This window comes from Mesoplodon mirus (assembly GCF_964341445.2).
Source record: "Mesoplodon mirus genome assembly, chromosome: 14".
Taxonomy (NCBI): domain Eukaryota; kingdom Metazoa; phylum Chordata; class Mammalia; order Artiodactyla; family Ziphiidae; genus Mesoplodon; species Mesoplodon mirus.
The window spans coordinates 7,032,893-7,050,967 of NC_138990.1; positions in this window are offsets into that span (position 1 = coordinate 7,032,893).

An 18,075-nucleotide genomic window follows, 5' to 3' on the forward strand; every position below is an offset into this window, starting at 1 on the left:
GGTAAGTGATTTGTCTACTGAATTAGAGATTTAATTGTCTGTTCAGAGAAACACCATTCCATGCTGTTCCTCATTTAGCAACATTATTGGTTGGACACATTAGCATATATCAATTACTGTTGTTTTGTTTTCTAAGAAGGAGGTTTTATAGCTTTGCTTTCCTACTAGGTTGCAAACTATTGAGGGGAAGAGCTACATCTTGTTAAAATCAGCACAGTAACCCCAAATCCCTTCTCAAACTGAAGCCTAATCCCAGGTCTGACACTTATTAAGAATTCAATAAATTGTTGAATAATTTATCATTGGAGGAGCAAATGTAGAAGCTCTGCTTTTTGTAAACTGAAAAGCGATAGAAATGGATAGCAATGTTACAAATGCTGGAGACAGAGATGAGAGATTAGCAACACCATCTCATAGAATGCTGTAGAAATCACCCATAAAATCGTTTGGTATGTGGTGATACCTAATAGGACTTATCAATACATTGAGGAGAATATACACCAAAATTTAGGGAAAGAGCATGGTAGATCCATATTATGAATTACAAACAGAATTCTAGCTAAGGAAATCTGAGGCTTCAGTTAAGTAATTTTCTGGCAAAATGATATTAAATTAAACTCCCATTCTGTGTTTTTAACAATAATCCCGTTTTTGTTTGTTTGTTTGTTTGTTTATGTTCTTATGAACCAGCTCTTTTAGAACAGTGGAATATACAAGGAAAAAGAAAAACCAGATCCACTTAGTTTGAAAGGCTTAATAAAAGGATGAGTCATTGATCACCTTTTTTGAAGAAAGACTGATAGGTAGGGGGAGCATAACTCTGGAAGCTGCTGGAGAAAGTGATTACATAAGTCAGGCTTAGTTTTCCTGTACATGGAAACAGTCACCTTCAAAATTATGGTGACTCAAAAACCAACAGCTTATTTTTTGTTCATGCTTTCACCACTGTGCATCCAGGGAGGCTGCCCTTCAGGGGAAGGTACAGCAGCCCACCTCCACATCAGCACATACTTCCTTAATCCCAGCGGCCTTTCCACTAAATGCTGGAAGTAACACACTCACATTTCCATTCACATTCATTGGTTGAAGAAAGGCATATGACTACACCCAATTTGAAGCTGGGGCAGAAGTATATTTCTGTGCTCAGAAACAGAAGAAAACACTATCAATGAACAATGTATTCTCTGTGAGAGAGATGCACGTAGATCACTAATTTTACATTTGCTCAGACTCAAGGTGAAAGATGAAGGCATATATTATACTACTAAAAGGTAACCAAGGCCCTCACGTGAATAAAAAGAAATTTATCTTCCACAGTAACCTCAAATTTATTTTGAAATAAAGAAGATAGCCTCATGATCCTCAGTCTCAGTTTAAGCGTGGCTATAATTTCATGGCATTTCCCATGAAGTTAAAAGTTACTCATTGCATGTCAGATACAAAGACTGTCAATCCTCCTCTAGTCTGGACACTCTGAACAAATTAGAAAATGAACAAAGTAGTTTCTTTGGCAGTGTTCTCAAAATCAAGTTTCCTAGGTTTTCTAATACAAGGTCAATACAGCTAGAAATCAATATACTGCTAACCATCAAATGAAAAAGTGGTAGTTTCAGAGTGCATGTGTGTGTGTGTGTGTGTGTGTGTGTGGTCAACCTCTGGTTACAAAAGAAAAAAGTGGGAGGGCCTCTTTATTCATTCTTGGAAACCACCATTTTTAAAAAAATCATGTTTGTCTGTCACTAATGAAATCAATATTTAAGACCAGCTACTGATAAATGGAGCCTACAGTGCATCTAGAAATTTTAGTTTCTTCATTTTTACTATAGTTTTCCCCTATGACTTTGCAATTGGGTATTTCATATGGCACTAAATACTTTCTATGGTGTCAAATACAAGTATATTATCCATAACAATGATAGGGTACTCTAGGGTTTCTCTCATCTGGGGCTGTGGTCTCAGCTCATAGTATAAGTTAGTATAAATAATATGTTAGGTATTAACAAAATACTGTGTTCAATGTGGGTATCTGAAGTATTAAGCAACTTGACAAAAGAGCATAGAAAGTAAGTCGCAGATTTGGGATTCAAACTCAGGTCGCCTAAATCTGAATCTGGGAAATGTATGTTTAAGGAATAATCACTTAAGCTTGTTTTTAATTTTTTTGGTTACTTCTTTAAGACCAAAACTCAATACTTTCCTTCTTTAAAATAAAAGGATATATTTAAGATTTTTGAAAGATATTTTCCTTGTCGAATTGAATGGTTATGTATTTGAGCTGCATAAATTCAGATTTATTGTCTATATAACCAAAGTAATTTTATTTCACTTTATACTAAGAATGTCTCCAAAAAATATGCAGAAAAATATATATGATGTGACTTTCTTCAAACTCCTTGCTTGTAGACATCAGGGATTTTTTAACTTGAAGAATAACAATATCTTAACTTACTAAAATTTTCTATCAATTTGAATGATTGTCCTAAAGAATCATAATAATTTCTTCCTAATTGTATATTATACTTACTTCAATTAAGTAAAAATGGAATATTTAATTTATTTACTTGCTCTAATCCAATCATTATTTATTGAAGTAATTAAAAGAGACCTGAGTTAAAATTTTAAGCTATTTTATAAAAAGAAAATATTATGACTATTTTTGGATAACTAAAGCAATTTAACAAGGGAAAGGAACATTGCTTCATAAGGTTATTTTTTATGTTCTCTGAGAAAAAACCTTGCAGGCAGAACTTATTTATGTATTTGAAATTGCATCTTATTTCTCACCTCAGGTATCACTCCATAGGTGCCAACTCTAATATATCAATACCTGAACAGCTCACTGCCCTAAATTGTTCCTGCACATGCCTGACTGAGCTATCAAAAAGGTTGCTCAGATTTTAGGCCCCTGTAGATCACTGGTTCTGGCAGATGTTGTAAGTTTGATTTCTTCTCACTCCTGCTTTCTTCCATCAAAGGGCCACTGTCAGATAGTTCAATAAAAACTGGTGAATCAAATGATTAATATTCTTTACTGTCTGAACAAAGTAAAAAAAAAAAAAAACTAAAAAAGTTAAAAAAAAATAAGAATTCTTATTATTCCAGGGCAAAAACCTTTATCATTCATTTGAATTGAGTGACTGAAGATCCTCAGTACGTTATAGCATGTTATTTCTGAAGGAAAGCATCATTATAGTACTCTTAATTTCTGACCCATTTCCTACAGCTGGTTGCTTGAGGAAAGACCATAAAATTTCCTAGGATTTTGTGTCATACTTCTTCTGTGTGTCACAGTCACTTATGCTCATTGACATGTATTTCCAGCTATTATAATATTTCATTTCTCTGCTCTCTTTTAAGGTAAGCATGACTGACTACATGACTGCTTTGGCCAATAGAAGTGGTGGTGTATCTTACCCTTAAGTGGAAGCTTTAGAAGCTAGTATGCAATTCTCCAAATTCTTTCCTCCTGTTTCAATAATTTTGGAAATATACTTTAAGATAAAGCCTCTGATTTCCTAGACTCTAGAGTAACTATGATGAGAAAAATCCACAGTTGGGTGTGTATGTGTGGAAGAAATACATTTTGGGGGTATTCAAGCACTAAGTTTGTTTTCCCCTTTTTACCTCAGCTTAGCCTACAATCTTGACAAATACACTTTGCTCTCCCAGAGATGGCTCAACTACAAATGAGTTAAAGAGACAGAAAGATGCACTGCAACTCTACTGAAATGCAGCACTGTGTGTGCTTGGGTTTTATTTGTGTAAAATTAAATGCAGAGAAATTGGTTGTTGCTACTAGCAACTTGCTTCCTTATTAACCACCTAAATGATGTTAAGAACCCAAATCCCGCTCACTAGACAGAGAGCCAGACGGTCTGTTAAATACACCTGCTGCTCCTGTCTTCTCCAAGTCCTCCCATACCTCTCATTACTCTTTCTCAATGAGAGTTTCATAGCTCTGGAGCCTACGTGTGCCCTATTCAAGCAGCACTGGCATTTTCATGATGGTGCCCAGTGAATTCTGAGCTAACGCTTCCAAATTCACCTTCTCATAATGCTAAGTGTTATTTTAATCAGCATCTTTTTTTTGGGGGGGGGTGGTAGCTTTCTCTTGATCTCTTATCTACACACTTCCATTTATCCAGAAAAGAATTCAAATACAGTTTTTAAAAGAGCAGACTCTGGAGCCACATTGGCTAGGTCCAAATCATGGTTGTGTTATTTGCTAACTTTAGGGCTCTGGACAATTTAAGAAAACATTGCTGGTTTTCATCTTTCAATGAGAAAAAGGGAACTCTCATCATGAGTTAGAGAATTAGTACTCTCTAACTCACAGGGCTGTATTGAAGATTGAGATAATCAACATCAACAGCTTTACACATTATCACCCACACCAACACTGGCCATTAATTTGTCTCTTTTATAAAAATTTGAGTAAGTGCTCCTTAACATACCAAATAGGGCTTTTAAATTCTGCTTCATAACCTTTGTCACACAGGCCCTTTCCCATAGTTACTGACTGATAACAGAACAGAGTAGCTCAGAAGCCTTTATTATTTATTATTATTATTATTATTATTTATTATTATTATTTTTTTTTTGCAGTACGCAGGCCTCTCACCTTTGTGGCCTCTCCCGTTGTGGAGCACAGGCTCTGGACGCCCAGGCTCAGTGGCCATGGCTCACGGGCCCAGCCATTCCACAGCATGTGGGATCTTCCCGGACCGGGGCATGAACCCGTGTCCCCTACATTGGCAGGCGGACTCTCAACCACTGAGCCAACAGGGAAGCCCTACAATTTAGTTTTTTTAAACCAAGTCTATCCAGTCCTTTCTAAGGGGACTGATAAAATTGGTGTAATCTCCCTTTCTGTTGCCTTCCACAGCAGTGTATAACTCAGTGGAATACAGTTTTCAGAACTTATGGCTACAACTTTATGCTTTCTGGAAGAAACAAGGGGAGGGGTGAAGCCACATTTTTTCTGTTTTGAGATCAAGGGTAAACTGAAATAAATAAATGTGCATAAATTTTATCCTGATGATTCACGCTGGTAAACTAGTGCTACAGAATAACAATTTTGAACAGTTTCCTAGTTTACAGAGTAATGTAATGCATACATAGATTTTTAAAATACATAGCTACTTAGCTGATTTCACTTCTCCAAATGAAGGGAGCATCATCAACCCACCCTGACCTTCAAGCTTGACAGGAGACACTGTCTCCAGGAGCAAAAAGTTAGAGCAAAATCACATAGTACCAGAAATAATAGTCAAGTTTCATGTCTGAATAAGTCAGAGAGGTACTCTTCATATTCTTCAGATAAGGGTGGACCCTCAGCAACATGGTAGTATGTTAGAGTTCTGATTCCAACCAGTAAGCTATAGGGATATTTAAATATATTAAAGTAATTAATATACATAGTCATTTATTCATGATCACTGACGACTTCAAACAAAGCTAGAAATGCATGATTCATACTGGAGAGCAGTATATTTGCTAGAGACCTATCCATGAATTATTTGCTGGTTTCAAACCCAAATATAACCTCAAGAGTGCTTTCAATATTTTTATTACTTTTTAGTTTTTATCAGTTATCCTTTTTACACATTATTTACAAATAACACTAAGATATATACTACAAAATACAACAGTCCTCTCTTCAACTGCCCCCAGACAACTCTTCTGATATCCAGAGGCCCCATATTCAGTTCTTACTTACGTTCTCCAATGTTTTGTCTTTATATTTCTAAATAATTTTTATAATTGATTTTTTTTTGTTAATATAAGTGTTCAGCTACTGACATTCATGGTTGTTGAAAACTGAGTTTTCCAGGATCTCCACGTAACTTCCAATGCACCATCTTTCAGCTAATTTTGTCCAATTTTTATACAAGTAGTTTTTATTTATATGATTATAATTCTGCAAATATTATAATTGATAACTTGTTTCTCTTATATAATCTTTACAAATAGATCTGCTATAGACATATTAATATTATATTTCTTCCCAATTGTGCCGCATAGGAACAAAGACTCCTATCACTTCCTTTATATTTCTGGAAACCTCTCTTTCTGTCCCTCTATCTTCCTGCTCTATTTAGTCCTGGGAAACTTGTGTTGTACTATCATATTGTACACAAATACTTATTCTCCAAAGGCTTTAAAATGTATTACTTTATCTGTATTATATTTTTCATCATTGCCAGTATATTGAATTCTTGGATGCAATAAACTGCCCTCAGATTTTGAAGTCATTATTCCAATTCCCAAATCTTGGGTGATTATTAAGGAAAATAAAGTTCTTTTTATGCTCACTTATTTTGTATATAATTTTTCTCTCGACCATCTGCATGCTTTTGGGTCTTTCTCTTTATTCTTTACACTTTGCAATTTTATGAAGATTTGATTTGCTGTGGGCTTTTTATCATTGAATGTATTTGCCACTTGTTAGTATACTGTTTAGAAAATACATATAATTCAGTTTAGGAAAATTTATTTTTATTCTGTACTTTATCATGTAGTATTATTATTTATTTGAAATTCTCTACATCCGCTTCCTCCAATTATTTTTCTAATATTCTTATCATCTCTGATAGTCTGTCCTCCTTGGATTGATCCTCTTGTTCACTTCTTTGTCATTTTTATTCTAATTTATATTCAAACCCCATTACTATTGTTTGGGTACTTTAAATCTTATTTTAAAACTACATATGATTTTATTTTTGCCTCAGATATTTTAGTAGTGTTCTCCTTTTTGTAATGTGATATCTTATTTTATGATTTTGAAGCTTGTGTGTATATTTGTGTCTATATCTATCTATCTATACTTACCTACATATATATTTTTTTTCACCTGCTTCCTGTATTGTTTGTTTTATTCAACTTCATTTTTTTAATGTCCCTCCCACTCATGTAAGCTCTTTTAAACATCTGGTAATCATCATTCTTGTAATCATTGACTCTCTATTTTTAATAATAAGACACTGGAAACCTGACCACAAGCTCAAGTTAAAGGATGGGACATGCTGAGTAGAGGACTTGGACATAAGGTGATTTGGTGGAGAGGTAGATTTTTTGAAGAATTATACCACATTTCAGATATTATTTTTTTAAGACAGGTTTTGAAGAAACTCAATGTCTTGAAAAAAGAAAATCCAGCTTGGGGAGGATATAGAATTACTGTAGGGTGATGCAGATGTCTGAAAAAGTAACCATTCAGCTTTCAGCTTCCAGTTTATTTATGTTTTTATTTTTTTCACCTTAGTTTTCTATGTTCCCCATCCCCTGCCACTGTATCCAGAAATCCAGAGGCTCTCAAATAAAATAATTTTAGAAAACAGTATCTTCGGACAAGCTGGAAGTGATTACTTCCATGTCTATGAGACTGAGGGTGAGGCAAATGGATAAAGGAGGATCCCCATGGTCATCACAACTCTAATGTCAGGATTGTAACTAATCTCTCTTGTTTTAACTTGAAGCCTCACTACCATTTTCCTGTGAAGCCTATGCCATCAAACTCAAGATTTTTCAAAGTCTATCTGGTTAACCTTGCTTCTCATTGTCATTCTTTTCTGTAGAGTCTCATTCTGGTCTGCTCAACGTAAGCCTCCTTTTATCAGATAATTCAGTTAATAATCCTCCACTGTCCATTTTCACCTTCTAGGACTGTGTTGTCATATTTCCTAAACTCCTTTTCTCAATCCTCATTGGTTTATATCTTTTACACTTTACTGTCATCATAGTGAAACCTGCAGGGAAATAGGAAATGCATTTCTGCTTTCAATTCATTATGTTTCACTCAGTTCATATTAAGCATATTTCCTCTGCATTTTTAAGAAGGAATAAAGTTCCATGGACCTACGTAGTAATTAAGATGGATTTCCAATTTAAAAAAAATAATAATTATTTTCCTTCTGAAAACAGTCTTGAGGTGACTGACAGAAATCAATTTCCATGCTTATTAGTATAATCTCACTTCTCTCAACTTTGTAGCAGTCCTTGGGTTGTTAGCATGTCAAAAATGACAGAGAAAAGTATCCAAAGGCAAAAATATCTTGTAGGAGAAAGGGTCCTAGGATTTCTGCCTAACATAATGACCTTTTATTTTCCCTCCCAGTGACTAAGGGGAAAAATAATTGTAAGTACTGACAAAACTATATCAACAGTTTTCATTAAAAACACATTCATAGGACTTCCCTGGTGCCACAGTGGTTAAGAATCTGCCTGCCAATGCAGGGGACATGGGTTTGACCCCTGGTCTGGGAAGATCTCACATGCCAAGGAGCAACTAAGCCTGTAAGCCACAACTGCAGAGCCTGCACTCTAAAGCCTGTGAGCCACAACTACTGAAGCTTGTGCGTCTAGAGCCCATGCTCCACAACAAAAGAAGCCACTACAATGAGAAGGCTGCACACCGCAAGGAAGAGGAACCCCTGCTCGCTGCAACTAGAGAAAGCCCACATGCAACAACAAAGACCCAACGCAGCCAAAAATAAATAAATAAATAAATAGATAATAACAAAACACATTCATGTCAACATTGAGTAAATTCCCATCAATTATAATGGGACCTTTATGTATGTGCAAAGTAAGGAAATAGAAAGAGCAATATAAGGCACCTCTCAATCCATTTAGTAGTTAATCAGTTCCATAACAAAATCATAAAGCATTTCAGATGCATGATTTATCACAAGATTATTGGGAAAACATTTATCCATCCTCTTTTTCATTATTTGATTCAGTGCTTTGGCACACAAAATGCTTTTTTTCCCATCAAAAGTTTAGAGATGGAACCCTTAACTCTTAAAGAAACAGCTCAGGAAAGAATGGACTTTATGCTTATGAAATCATGTTCCATGAAAATGTATAAAACAATGTGGATTAGAAACCTACTGACAGACACTCCACCTTCCAATATGCATCCCAAAGGCATTGTTCCTAAAATTATTGAGATGAATTATGACCTATGGTGTGTACCATGCCAGAAACCAAGATATTAAAACAAAAGCAGACTTTCCAAGACAACTGCCTCACCCTAACTCTCTCAGGTCTCTTCTAGGCATTGGGCCATATTCCTGCTCTTGAGCCCATTTACACAAACCCATATAGATACTTACTACTTTGACTCATATAGCACATTCCTTTCTTTACTCTAGTTGAGTACCCTTTTCCTGGTTCACAGGATATTCCTACCTTGGCCTTATTCATGAAAACAAATTCCAGGAGGAGATGAACTTGGCACAGAGATGAGGAACCCATGAACATTGCCACTAAGTCTCTTTCATTTCTTCCTTCTAAATTCTGCCCACAGGAAATGGATAATGATTCAAAAACATAACAGATGATGATAACAAAGAAGCATTGAAACATTTGGGAAAACCACTTCATGATTTATATTGTTGTTTTATATGTATAAAATATATATTTATAAAATACACTAAAGACTTAAGCATAAGGCCAGAAGCTATAAACCCCTTAGAAGAAACACAGAGGAAAAGTTCCTTGACATTGGTTTTGATAATGCTTTTTGGAGGTGGCACTAAAATCATAGACAACAAAAACAAATATATATAAGTGCAAGTACCTCAAATTAAAATGGTTTTGCATAGCAAAGGAAACAACATAATGAAAGGCAGCCTTTGGAATGGGAGAAAATATTTGCAAAACTTTTATCTCTTAAGGAATTAATATCCAAAATATGTCTCAACTCTTACAACTCAACAGCAAAATAAAACAAAACAAAAATCCCAATTAAAAAATGGACAAAGTAACAGAATAAACATTTTTTTCCCTAAAAATACATGCAAATGGCCAACAGGTATATGAAAACATGTTCAACCTCACTAATCGCAAATGAAATGCATTCAAAACAACACTGAAATATCACTTCACACCTGTTGGGATGGCTATTATGAAAAACAAAAAATGAACAGGTGTTGGTGAGGATGTAAGAGAAAAGCAAATCCTTGTACACTGTTGGTGGAATGTAAATTGATAAAGTCATTATGAAGGACATTGTGTCTGATGATGGATAAATGGATAAAGAATATGTGAGATACACACACACACACACACACACACACACTGGTAGAGTATTCAGCCCTTTATAAAAAAGGAAATCTTTCAATTTGTGACAACATGAAAGAATCTGGAAGACATTATGCTAAGTTAAATAATCCAGATACAGAAAGACTAATTGTGCATAATCTTACTTATAAGTGTTATCTTTAAAAAATAAGAAAAAAAATCATAATAACAGAGAGTAGAATAGTGGTTACCAGATGCTGGGCATGGGGAAAAAAAGTGAGTTTTTTTTTTAATTGGAAAGAAATTAGAATTGTGGTTATAAAGTGCTTGGGGAGGGGTGTCATGGGAAGTTACTGTTTAATGGGTACAGAGCTTATGTTTTGCAAAATAAAAAGAGTTCTGGGAAGAGAAAAACAAATACAGTATTCTAACACATATATATGGAATCTTAAAAAAAAAAAAAAAAGTGATCATGAAGAACCTAGGGGCAAGACCGGAATAAAGACACAGACCTACTAGAGAATCGACTTGAGGATACGGGGAGGGGGAAGGGTAACCTGGGACAAAGTGAGAGAGTGGCATGGACATATATACACTACCAAACATAAAATACATAGCTAGAGGGAAACAGCCACATAGCACAGGGAGATCAGTTCAGTTCAGTGCTTTGTGACCACCTAGAGGGGTGGGATAGGGAGGGTGGGAGGGAGGGAGGTGCAAGAGGGAAGAGAAATGGGGACATATGTATATGTATAACTGATTCACTTTGTTATAAAGCAGAAACTAACACACCATTGTAAAGCAATTATACTCCAATAAAGATGTTTAAAAAAATAAATAAATAAAGAGTTCTGGGGATGGAGGATGGTAATGGTTGCTCTACAATATGAATGTACTTAATACCACTGAACTGTACAGTTTAAAATGTTTACAATAGCAAATTTTATTTGTATTTTGCCACAAGAAAAAAAAATAGGAATAAAAAAAGGAAAATGGACAGAGGAATACTTAATGATGTGTTCACTGACCTGTGAAGAGGTCTCTGAACATGATGGGGATACAATAAATCAGTTGAAATTATTTACAAAGTACCTATCCTTCCCCTCTCCATTTGGGGAGAGTTTCCAATAGCTTTCAGCCGAAACTAAAGTAATGCCAGCAATGAAAATTAAGGAGAAGTCTAAAAAAAGTTCAACCATATGTTTATAATTTAAACTTGTCAAAAACCATAGGTTTTCTTGCTAGATTTACATGGTAAAGAGACAAGTCTAGGACCAATAAACTATATTATTTGTTATCCAATCATTAAAAGTAATCTCATTGAGTTAGTAAATATTCTGTTTAAATGTCCAGGCGTGCCTTTACTAAATTTCAAAATTTTCTGATCTTGCAGACCCATCTCCTCTTTTGACAGTCAAGAATTGGTGTCTAGAGATGGTAAGTGGATTGGCCAAGGTGACACAAATGTTTATTCTTCATTTTAACTAAAACCCAGGACTGACAGATATCTTATTCTCATTAAGCTCAGTGGAAAACTAGAGCTTTATGAAATAATTACTAAGATTTATTATGAGCTTAGTATGTACCACTGTTTGAAGCACTACATGCATAATGGTATTTCTTCAAAACATCTCACGAGACAGGTGCTTATTAGTTCTCACAGCACTTTATGAGTTGTTGCTTTCACTTTACAGGTAAAGAAAGTGAGGCTTATGAAAATTAACTTGCTTATGATCATATAGGAAGTGACAGGATCAGGTTCAGACTCAGGTAAGTCTGACTGGAAAGGCCCAAATCTTAACTACTGTATTACTCATTCTCTAATTATGGTTGAGGACATAACTATAGTCATTAGCACAGAAGGTACATCTAATTTGATTCAAGAATACAGAGCTACATGGCACAGAGATCTGAAAGCATCCAGAGGCTTAGAGCCCTGTGATGGAAAATGCTACTTAAAATCTCTTGATATTACAGAGTAATAGAAAGGCTAAAGAGGTAATTACTACTATTAATTTTTAAGCCAGAAGTAAGCAGGTAGTGGAGATAGATGCAGCCACCTAAAGCAGACCTCCAGAAAAGGGAAAGCTATTATCTTGATTTTGCCACTTACTAGCTGGAAACCTTGGGTAAGTAAATTCTCTTCTCAATATCCTCTGAAACTCATCATCTCTCACCTACTCTGTTTCTTCAGTTGAAATGACAACTTTCTCTCCTATGCCCCTTTCTACTAGATCATTTCTAATGTCACTCAAACATGATAAAATAACTTCTAAAAAAAATTACAACAGAAACAATGGAACCTGGTTGTACCAATATTTCTTTTCAATGGCAGCTCTGCCTCTCTGTCCCTCTTCACAGCAAATATATCAGAATTGTTATATCCATTTCTAATGTACTAATCTCTCTCTTTTAAAAATGGCTAAAATTATTATACTCCAATAAAGATGTTAAAAAATAAAACTTAGATGTAGCATAAAAATGGCTAAAATGAAATATAGCATAAGTTAAAAATTAGTGTAAAACAATGTAGTAAGAAAGCAGGAAAAAAGGAACATCCACATAGTGAGGATTTAATATAATATCTTTTCTTTTGAATTTATTCCCATTTTGATTTTTTTTGATGATCAAGTCTATCAACCTTATATTCTGTGTTTCATTTGATATTTAAATCTTTAATCAATCTTAAATTAAATTTGGTGTATGGAGTGAAGTGGGACAACCAGTAAAATTCACTAAATGAGTCTTCCTAAACCTATTTGTCTAAAATGCCTGATCTGTCATTAATTAACTTTCTATATATAAGTGAGCCATTTTCTGGCATTTATATGACTTGTTGCTTTTTATCTTTACCTTTGTCTTTAATAAATGTTCTGATTAAATGGAAATACATAAAAGAGCAAAAAATATGTGTAGTTCAATTCATAATTACAACACAAACACCCTCATAACCAACATACAAATCAATAAATATACTTCTGCCAACACTCCATTAGCCCTTCTTATGCCTCTCTTTCATTTTAATTCTCTATCCTCCTAAAACTTAGTTTCTTTATTTCTACAGCTATAGATTTTCTTATTTTTTTTTTAAATGGAAGCATCTGATTTTCATACCTGTGTGTCTGGTTTCTGTCATTCAATATTATATTTGAGCTTCCATTCATCTCAGAAAGGCATTTGCATGAGTTCACCAAAAAAATGATAATTTAATTGGTAGATAATTATTTCCCAAGAATTTCTCTCTATTGTTGCCCTATCTTAATGCAAAATATAATTTTGGAAGAACACACCTGAAAAAAGCTAGTTTTTCAAACATTTGTGGATAAACTTTTTTTCCCAATAGATGCTTTTTGATTTGGATACAACTGTGTATAAGATTAGTGAACTGAAAGACATGTGAATAGAAATTATCTGGACTGAAACACAGAGAAAAAAAAAATATATATATATATATCAGGAAATGGTGAAAATTTGATTACATGTATATTTTAATTTCTAGCTTGATGACAGATGAATATGTCAGGGGAAATACTGAATATTTAATAGTATAAATATTTCTGAAATTGATCTAAGACATCAAGCCACAGAATCAAGAATCATTACATTCATCCGTCAATGGACATTTACGTTGCTTCCATGTCCTGGCTATTGTAAATAGTGCTGCAATGGTTATGGGGTACATGTATCTTTTCGAATTATTGTTTTCTCCAGATATATGACCAGGAGTGGGATTGCTGGATCAAATGATAACTCTATTTTTAGTTTTTTAAGGAACTTCCCTACTGTTCACCATAGTAACTGTACAATTTACATTCTCACTAATGGTGTAGGAGGGGACCCTTTTCTCCACACCATCTCCAGCATTTATTGTTTGTAGATTTTTTGATGATGGCCATTCTGATTTGTGTGAGGTGATACCTCATTGTAGTTTTGATTTGCATTTCTCTAATAATTAGTGATGTTGAGCATCTTTTCATGTACTTTTTGACCATCTGTATGTCTTCTTTGGAGAGAAGATATGGTAGATGTATGCAATGGAATATTACTCAGCCATAAAAATAATGAAATAATGCCATTTGCAATGACATGGATAGGCCTAGAGATTGTCATACTGAGTCTAGTAAGTCAGACAGAGAAATGCAAATGTCAGATGATATCACTTATATGTGGAATTTAAAAAAATGATACAAATGAACTTACTTACAAAACATAAATAGAGTCACAGGTGTAAAAAACAAACTTATGGTTACCAAGGGGAAAATGGGAGAGGGGTAAATTGGGAGATTGGGATTGACATATACACATTACTATATATAAAATAAATAACTAATAAGAACCTACTGTATAGCACAGGGAACTCTACTCAATACTGTGTAATGACTTATGTTGGAAAATAATCTAAAAAAGAGTGGACATATGTATATGTATAACTGATTCTCTTTGCTGTACAGCAGAAACTAACACAATATTGTAAATCAACTATACTCCAATAAAAATAATTAAGAAACAGAATCACTACAATCCTCAAGCAGTGTACAAAAATACACACAGACTCTTGCAGGTGGGGTTAACTCAGAAGCTGAATCTGAGATGGCTATTTGCATATAGAACGTTTATTAGGGAATGCTCTAGGGATCATCTGTTGCAGACTGGAGTAAGCAAAACTGGTCAGAAGGAAAAGTTGAGCTGCAATGGAATTTTAAAGCCTTCAACTAATCCCATGGGTATCTCTAGAGTCAGGGTTGACTTTTAGAGTTGTTCTGAATTGGAGGATGTGGGCAAGGACTTTGTGTGCGTACATCAACCAGGCATTGAATGTGAGTAGCCCCTAGGAAGGGAGTGTGACCTTGAATAAGGTTCATGTCTTCTAAAGAGAGTCTTAAAGATAGACTCAAATGAATCTAACTCATTGTCAACAGTCTCAGAACCTGGGAGAATGAGTGCTTCAGTCCTGGTGGGAAAATCTGGGTGGTGTACAATACCACTTACTAGCACACTAAAAAAACTACCAAAAACTGATATCAAAGGGAATATGTTCAATGCTCTCTGAGTAAAAAAGCCATTGCCTTTAAAAGAAACACTTTGACTTACAACTGACATCTCATTAGAAAATTTTTAAATGTGAAGAAAATGAAATGGTAGCCTTAAAGTCCAGAAAAAAAGAATAACTGCAATTTGAAAACCTATAATACAGAAAAAAATGTCCTCAAAAGTAAATATTAATTAAAACTATTTGTAGACAAAAAAGAGAGAGAGAATTTATGGCCAGACAAGCAACACTGAAAGAAGTATTCTAATGATTTCTTTAGAAAGAAAAATAAGTAAATAATCCTAGATAGAAAATCACAGAAATCTGAGAAGGAATAAAAACTAATATAAGGGGGTAAATGAGTAGGTATATATAAACACTGACTAGATCACTTGGTAATATTTATTTTTTTATATGAGTGGTTTTTAGAGGAGTTTGTTCACATTTTAAAAATACTTTATGATCCATAGATATGTTTTTTTTTGGACTTTTCTTTTATTAGTTTCTGCTTTATAACAAAGTGAATCAGTCATACATACATATCTGTTCCCACATCCCTTCCCTCTTGCATCTCCCTCCCTCCCACCCGCCCTATCCCACCCCTCCAGGCGGTCACAAAGCACCGAGCTGATCTCTCTGTGCTATGCGGCTGCTACCCACCATCTATCTACCTTACGTTTGGTACTGTATATATGTCCATGCCTCTCTTTTGCTTTGTCACAGTTTACCTTTTTATAGTTTTCTTTATGTATGTTGCACATATGTAACACTATTAAAATAGAATAAAATAGAGACTGATCCTGAAGATCCCCCATGCAGAACCATTTAAGCCACGTTAGGCAAAATTTAGTCTAGTTTATTTCATAAACATAAGCAAAACTTAGGTTACTCTTGTAAATTCTTCTGATAATCATAAGTGAAACTTAAGTCATCCCCCCACCCAAAAGATAACAACTTCTTCATTTTAAAGTTATAAGCTATCCCATAAGATCATGCCTATGAACTTCATACCAGTTTGGGGTTTGAAGAATCCCTGTTCATGACAAGTTTGTTTCTCACTTAATAAAATATTCATATCACATAAATCTCTCTGAATTTTCTTTTGAGAGCACAGGCACACACCCACCCACACATACTATACCTTTACATGTTAAATCCTTTGTTTTATCTTTAAGATACAGGCTCTTTTCAATACCTCCATGTTGTGATTTTCAATCTTTCTGTTTACTTATCATTGGATATGTATCTTGGCTCTGCTAATGTACAGAATTACTACAATTAACCTCTTTACCTTTTTTGTTATAAGTGTAATAATTTCACTTTAATATTAAGTTCTGATTGAAAAGCTTATCTTTTTTTTTAATTGAGGTGTCCATGAGAGAAAGGATTCTTTCTTAATTATGATTGTGCTTAACTTTGTACCATCAAGTTTAAAGGACTTCCCTCTATCCTTTTTACACATTTGTAAAATTACCTTTTTAATAACTGTAGTCCTGAAACTGCAGTGAAAAACAAGTGGATTGTGATGATTGATGAAAAGAGAGAAGAGGGGTTCTCAGCCTGGGAAGAGTGTTCCCATGCTGGGAGTGGAAGGATGACCCCATTATTAGTGAAGAACTCACTTTTTTCTGTTGGAGACACACAGGGGTTATTTGGACAAAACATAACTCACATGTTGATTTAGGGCTTTATTCTAATTTTGATTAGTCAAAATTCTCCCAATGCCTAGGAGACGATTGAGCACTAATCTTAGTTCCTATTGTCATTTACAAATCCATCCCCTTTTCTTTTATTATATTTGGATGGTGAAGAGGTGAATAACATATGTCTTTCTACTCTCACACTGGAAAATCCCCTCACCCATTTTAATCACATTTAATTTTTAAAATGTAATGTCTCTGTGAGCTGTTTCACACTGTGGCAGCATATATATATATATTTATATATTTTTATTTTAATTTTTATTATTTGGTTGTTTTCTTTATTGTATTGATAAGGGAGTAACCTGAACTCATTTAGCATTTGAATGTATTTAACCCCTTTCATCTAATAATATTATCGACACACAAATATTTGATTATGAATTGGTTTCCCACATGGGTCTGCCTATACTAATTTAGTATTAATTTTTAATACTAAAACATACTCCTTTAAAGAAAAAAAAATACTTTCCCATTGGTTTTCATGTCACTTGGAGCTGAAAGACTGACTGTTATGAGTTCTGAAATGAGTTGGGATGTCTAACTTAAGTTTGGTTTTGCTATTGACAAACATCTCGACACCTGGCAATTCTCTTCACCTCTCTAAACTTTAATTTCATCTTGTCTCATTTGGTAAAATGAGAAAATATTAGAGAAAATGATCTTGAAATTTCCTTTCAGCTCTGATACTCAAGCACGTCTATGAAATGTTGAAGTTTGTTCCAGGTTATAAGATAAACTAGCCATAGAACTGGAAATAAAGCCCCCAGGATATATCTTTAGCTATAATCAAATGACCTAGCAAAAAGAGAGAAATTTCATAAAAAAGAGAGTGGAAGAATAAAATAATCAAAGGTGATAAGGAAAGTAAGGTAAGGGTGAAAAAAGAATAGAGAGAAAAATTTATGGAAAACAGTGAAGGATAAAATAAGGAACACGTGACATGGCTGCATAAGTTTCTTCTGATCTACATTTTCACAAAACTTAGATTATTGAATCTAATTGTTCCTCTACTTCTCCAAAATGATGTGTTCCACAAATATCTGTCAAATCTTAAATCCCTCTGATATTCAGAAACTCTTTTCTTCCTTTACTCCTGGGGTTTCATCTCAATATCTTCCCGAATCACAGATTTACCTTTTCTTCGCAGCCTCACACATGCCATTGGCCATTGTGAGTGATACTACTCTTCTGTACTTCTGTCCTCCTCTACACCCCCCCATTTGCTAAACCCAGGCTGGCGTTTCTGTATTGAGAGAAACAACCTATATTGTAACCAATTGATGATTTTATTTTAAGGTAAACAGTATTCATTTTTGG